Below are 7,067 nucleotides of genomic sequence, written 5' to 3'. Positions count from 1 at the left end.
TAATCAAGCACAAGAAGAGAACTCTTCTTCAATAAAGCACCTTCCCTTCTGTCCCACACTCTGTTAATCTATAATTTCCTACCACACTCGTCCATCCAACCCTTTCCACGTACGTGAACAACACCTGGCGGTATTTCGGAAGGGTTTGGCATTGTTTTGAGGTTGAAAATGATCGTTGGATCAAGTTTACCACTGTCAGCACAGAACGAAAGGACAACAGTGCAGCATATTTTTCCTGTCCACTTGTTTTTGTAGCTACAGATTTCGTATCTTTACAACAACAATTCTGTTACTCAGCACATCAGATGTCAGGGCAGTTTCGTCCATATTTTCTATTTGGCTTTGTTTCGCACTGGTTTTCTTTCGATGTTGAATAATAAAGCAATAGCACTCCGTCTTCAGGCCACAAGTGGCCCATCGGGATCATCCGACCGCCGTGTCATCCTCAGTTGAGGATGCGGATAGGTGGGGCGTGTGGTCAGCAAACAGCTCTCCCGGTCGTTATGATGGCTTTCTTTAACTGGAGCCGCTACTATTCGGTCAAGTAGCTCCTCAATTGGCATCACGAGGCTGAGTGCACCTCGAAGAATGGCAACAGCGCATGGCCGCCCTGACGGTCACCCATCCAAGCGCCGGCCACGTCCGACAGCCCTTAACTTCGGTGATCTGACGGGAACCGGTGTATCCACTGCGGCAAGGCCGTTGCCCAATAAAGCGATGGAAAGATAATATTTTCTCTTCACACTCTTGTGTATTTTCTGAGCTACGCATGCTAAGTTAAGCCCGTGACGGTTCATAAACCTGTAGCACCAACCAACCCTACCCATTAAGTCTGTTAAGTTCCATTGTAGAGCTAACTTATCAACGTATGTTTGAATCATTTTTGTATTAATTCGAATGCCATTTTGACCGTGTCCTTGAATCGCTTTCAGTATGTCATCTTCTAGTTTTGACCATTTTGAAATCAGTCCTCTATTTGCACATTTACTCTTCCTCATTTTTTTCAGTTCTTCTTTACTAGCCTGCCAACAGCGAATGGTTGGTGGAGGGCCTTAATGCCGCTCAGTTGCTGTACTTCGATGTTTTTCTGCATGTGCTATTACTCTCAATTCATTGTCTGCATCATATAACTTAACTGTGTGTTCTGCCTTACGGCAGGTCTGCTCATGGGGAAGCCTCGTCAGACAGGTCCACCGCATGAGCGTCTAGGTAAGTGATTCCAGTGATGGTTTCCCGTTGCCTTCCACTGATGATGATGAAATGATAATGAGGACAACACAACACCCAGTCCCTGTGCGGAGGAAATCTCCGACCTAGCCGGGAATCGAACCCGGGCCCCTTGGCTTGACAGACCGCCTCGCTGTCCACTCAGCTGTCGGGGCAGACTGCGTCATTTCAACACGTTTTATTTTTTTTTCAATTACGAAATTAGCTACTAACAAAAATATTGTACTGTTAACGATAACACAAATCACTTTCACGTTTACTGGCACTGTAGACTGCAATGACGCGTCGTAGGCTGGACAGTGATCCGGGTTCGTGATGGCCGTGTGGAAGGGAGACAGTGTTAGCAGGCCCCGCAACTCATGTTCCTCGCATTGGAGCACCGCTGCTGCCAGTTGAATCCATCGTTGCCAGATAGAATAGGTTTCCCGCGGCATCGAATATATAGCCATTTATAAGACTGGAGGGGAATTTGAAATTAAACGCTTGTCGTTTTCGTATTAATTTCGAGTATACGACGCATCTATATTTTGGAGGCAATTTTTCGAAGAAAAAATTGCTTCTTGTGGTCCGTAGAATACGGAAATGCTGACTGTGGATACAGCGTGAACGAGTACACTGTCTGGCACATTTTGTGACTGACGAAGTAATTTGTATTACTATGAGACAATAGGTAAATGAGTAATGATGCGATTTATCTATGTTTTTATGATATGCTTTATTAATATTTGGTTAACTTGTATGTTACTTTGATTTCCAGTGCAGAATTCATGGATTTTGTTATCTGACACCACTGATTTTATATCAGCTAGTATGCTTTTGTAAATTCTTTTATTGGAGTATGTGAAATTTTACTAGTTCCTTTCCGTTAACATGTAGATGAGTTGACAGGATTGTGACAATTTAATCTTGTAATGCTTTTTATATGTTCTTTCGACTGGTATTCAGGAACCTGATAACAGTCCACGGACCGGAACTGGTTTTTCAGTACAACAGCTTTGTCAGTAAACCTTGGCGGTTAATCATCACGTTCTTTAAATATGCATTGTGCGACCGCAAGTCGTCACGAGTTGCCTTCACTTGAATTCCCGTGCGTGCCTCTCGCTGCAGTGGAACCGCTTAATAGAAGCTGCGGCTTGCCGGGCACATCGGTGGAGAGTGCTTCTGCATTCAGCCTTCGGTCTGGAAGTATCAAAACGTCACCTCACTCTCCATTCGGGACGTTGCTCGCCGTACCACAGCGGAGCGGTTACTTGGTCCGTATCTATGACACTGGCGATAACCATCATGTATTAACGTTATTTGAAAGTTTATTACGTATATAAACACGTGTTAGAAAGTGTCAAGTTGGCACACGAAAAATATATAAAACTTACTTTTGATTTCGAAATATGTAAATGTCAGTGTAAGGCATCATAACTATGCGAAAATTTATTTTTGAACGAATATATACACGGTTAGGTTTCTAGCATTTGTAGACTTACAGAAAGCTTTTGACAATGTTGACTGGAATACTGTCTTTCAAATTCTGAAGGTGCCAGGGGTAAAATACAGCGAGCGAAAGGCTATTTACAATTTATACAGAAACCAGATGACAGTTATAAGAGTCGGGGGACACAAAAAGGAAGCAGTGGTTGGGAAGGGAGTGAGACAGGGTTTTAGCCTCGCCCCGATGTTATTGAATCTGTATATTGAGGAAGCAGTAAAGGAAACAAAAGAAAAATTGGGAGTAGGTATTAAAATCCATGGAGAAGAAATAAAAACTTTGAGGTTCGCCGATGACATTGTAATTCTGTCAGAGACAGCAAAGGACTTGGAAGAGCAACTGAACGGAATGGACAGTGTCTTGAAAGGAGGATATAAGATGAACATCAACAAAAGTAAAACGAGGATAATGGAATGTAGGCGAATTAAGTCAGGTGATGCTGAGGGAATTGGATTAGGAAATGAGACACTTAAAGTAGTAAAGCAGTTTTGCTATTTGGGGAGCAAAATAACTGAGGATGGTCGAAGTAGAGAGGATATAAAATGTAGACTGGCAATGACAAGGAAAACGTTTCTGAAGAAGAGGAATTTGTTAACATCGAGCATAGATTTAAGTGTCAGGAAGTCGTTTCTGAAAGTATTTGTATGGAGTGTAGCCATGTATGGAAGTGAAACGTGGACGATAAATAGTTTAGACAAAAAGAGAATAGAAACTTTCGAAACGTGGTGCTACACAATGATGCTGAAGATTAGATGGGTAGATCACGTAACTAATGAGGAGGTACTGAATAGGATTGGGGAGAACAGAAATTTGTGGCACAACTTGACTAGAAGATGGGATCGGTTGGTAGGACAGATTATGAGGCATAAAGGGATCGCCAATCTAGTATTGGAGGGCAGCACGGAGGGTCAAAATCGTAGAGGGAGACTAAGAGATGAATACACTAAACAGGTTCAGAAGGATGTAGGTTGCAGTAGGTACTGGGAGATGAAGAAACTGGTATTAAACCTTTGAACTGATACTGACACTATTTTCACAAACACTCTGTGAATCACTGTGCCTTATATTGGACATGAACTTTGATGGCAATTAAATTTATTGGACTACCTGTGCTCACGAAACGTCAGTCTGCTCTGCAACTTGTTGCTATTAGGAATCATGATGTGACTGTCAAAAACCAAATTTCATTTGCCGTACTTGCGGTGTGGGATGCAATACTGTATCTTACCAATTTCCATAAATGCTTCTCAGTACACAACTGGTGATGTGCAATGCGAGTGTGCAAACAGTCATGAGAATAGATGAAATTGGGGAACTAATCTTAACGATTGGTCAATGAGAAGAAAGACTCCAAGCTGAACATTGCTTCATTAAGTCATTGCAACAATACACCTTTTCATAAAGCTTTCACACATTGACAAGTTAGCACAATACTTCTTAATAACTCTCCTGGGTACAATTGTTTCCCTTGACACTTGTTGAAACTATAAGACAACACCATAAGCTTCATTATAAAGTTTCTACAGCAAACTTCAACCATATGCAAAGGTGTAACAATGAGAAGCTACACAGTTACAAATATAAATGGATTACTTTTAAAATAGGCTTTTATCATTCTTCCTTTAATATAATCTCATTTGCTCAATACGTTTCCCCAAAACATATTAATAGAAAATCCTTTTTATGTAATGCTTCTTCCATTACACAGCAGGCCAGCGTCCATCCTTTTTAAGCCGAGTACATTGCCGAACTGTCCAACACACTTTGCTAATTCTACCCTCTGACTTACTGTGACAAACACTGATCTCTACACCGCCTGGATGTAGACGTCTGGTCTCTCAGTACAGAACTGCAACGTGTCCGAAGATTCGTGTGCTTTCCATGGCCCGCCATGTTGTAGTTTAGCAAACAAGTTTCCATCGGTTTGTACGCGACAAAAATTTCAGACTGATTTCTTGTTTTGAACTTTACCTCAGCATACAATATAACAGGCTGATGTGGGAGCGGGATCGAAAAGTACTTTCTTTTCGTGTTCTAGTGACATTTCCTAATAGCCATGTTGTAGTGTGGCGAGAAACGAAATATGGCTGGCACGATCAGATAGCTGAAGTTCCACATCCAGGTAGCTGACAAATCGAAGTTAGCATCTCTGACCAACACCTCTGGTCTCAATCACAATCTAATAAAGAATATGATTATATCGGTATCACAGAGTTTGAGTATATTTATAAAATTCGTAACTTCATTCATATTTATGGGCGAAACTTCCTGAAAATCGTCATGTCAAATAGGAAAGCCCCATTTCATATTTTTTGCACTGGTTCTCGACTATGGTCTTGGCGCAGTGGTAACACCGGTTCCCGTCAGATCACTGACGTTAATCGCTGTCGGACTGGGCTACCACTTGGATGGGTGACCATCCGGTCTGCTGGCAAGCGGGCTGCACTTCATTATTTACAACTGTCTGCCAACGCTGCGGTAACGTCCCGATTTTGCAACTGTGTAAATCACGTAGTTTTGAGGTGAAGAACTCGTCGAGCCGTGTTCGGAGCGCTTTTACATCCAGGAAAGGAAGCTACTTGAAAGTAGCAAGACCAGGGGGCAAGATCAGGTGAATAAGGTGGGTGCGGAATGACTTCCAGACCCAACCCCTGTATAGTGCTTCTTATCCGTCTAAAAGAATGCGGTCGAGCGTTATCGTATAGTAGCACAACTTCACATAGTCTTCCTGGTCGTTGTTCTTACATTGCGTCTGCAAGACAGCTCAGTTGTTTACGATAAATGTCAACAGTGATGGACACACCTAAGGGAAGCAATTACTTGTACACCACATTGCCATTGTTCCACCAGATGCATAACAGCATATTTTGTGGACGCGCGCAGGTCTTTTTACGGGGAGTTGCTGCTTTGTTTGGGTTCAACTACTCCTTTCTTTTCCTGTGTTGAGTGTTGATGTAAAGACACCATTCCTCGTCACCAGTAACGAAACAGGATAGGAATGTTCGGTGTAGTTCACGAGCCAATTGATGACAAGCAAGCAGAGATGCACTTGCTGATTTTTGTGGTTTTGGATTAGGACATACGGTACCCATACACCCGATATTTGAACCTTCTCCAGTGCATGAAAATGTCGCACGATGGTATAATGATAACAGTTCATCGAATTTGCCAGTTCTCAAGTACACTGACGTGTATCATTCTGGATTATTGCGTTTAAACAGTCTCCATCAAGACCCGAAGTTCTTCCTGAACAAAGAGTCACTAATATCGAAACGATCCTTCTTAAAACGAGAAAACAATTTTCTTGCTGCACTTTGTGCAATGGAATTATGCTCATACACTGCAAATATGTTTCTGGCCGATTCTGATGCTGTCACCCCTCTATTGAACTCAAACAGAAGAATTTGTTGGAAATGTTCCGATTTATCCTCTTGGCACTCCATCTACATTTCCTACCGTCTACAGCTCCACTTTTATCTCCAAATGACAAAATCCCAATATGTAAACTCAAACGGTAACAGTGAACTGTAAATAAAAAATAACAATCGACAAACAAACCCATAGCAACGGAATACCAAAATGCGCCAACCCAATATTTCGTGGTTGAAAGGGGCGTACTTACTAAGATTGCTGATGTTGCTTCTAGCTTATTGACCAAGTCTTTAAATTACACCCGACTGTTTATTGCAATTAATAGATTGATGCCGGTTTTATTACAATTTTGTGGAGATGTCATTTGTATTCCATGTTATCGTAATTGTACGGAAAGTCATTTGTATTCTGCTTTATTATAATTGTGTGAGTAGCCATGTGTAGCGTTTTATTACAATTTTGTGTGAAGTCATCTGTAAATAACATTCACTGTGATTTTTGCCATAGTAAATCTTGTAATAAAGAAAGTATTAGTGTGGGTTCTAGTATTATTGTGTAAATAAATGTCTGTTGGGTGCGCCGGCCGGAGTGGCCGTGCGGTTCTAGGCACTACAGTCTGGAAGCGGGAGACCGGTACGATCGCAGGTTCGAATCCTGCCTCGGGCATGGATGTGTGTGATGTCCATAGGTTAGTTAGGTTTCATTAGTTCTAAGTTATAGGCGACTGATGACCTCAGAAGTCGCATAGTGCTCAGAGCCATCTGTTGGGTGCTGGAATAGCAATTAAGTGTTAGGTATTTCGAACGTATGTGTCATACCAACTTCAACCTAGCCATTCCACGCACTGGGACCGATGACCGTAGCAGTCTGGTCCCTTTAATCCCACAAACCAACCAACCAATCTTCCACGCACTAGAACTAATACGCTCGTAATCGTTCTATATTTGATGCACGCGCACTTAAACCACCTAGCTACTTGGCTCAA

At 42.0% G+C, this 7,067-nt stretch overlaps 1 pseudogene; it reads right to left on the bottom strand.

The window, feature by feature from the left end:
- Window positions 1–589: 589 nt before the first annotated feature.
- LOC126238514 (5S ribosomal RNA) lies at window positions 590–707 on the bottom strand (annotated as a pseudogene).
- Window positions 708–7,067: the final 6,360 nt, after the last annotated feature.

This window comes from Schistocerca nitens, chromosome 2 (assembly GCF_023898315.1).
Source record: "Schistocerca nitens isolate TAMUIC-IGC-003100 chromosome 2, iqSchNite1.1, whole genome shotgun sequence".
NCBI classification, from domain to species: domain Eukaryota; kingdom Metazoa; phylum Arthropoda; class Insecta; order Orthoptera; family Acrididae; genus Schistocerca; species Schistocerca nitens.
Note: the sequence above shows the minus strand (reverse complement) of the source record. Positions and strands in the feature narration are given on the sequence as shown.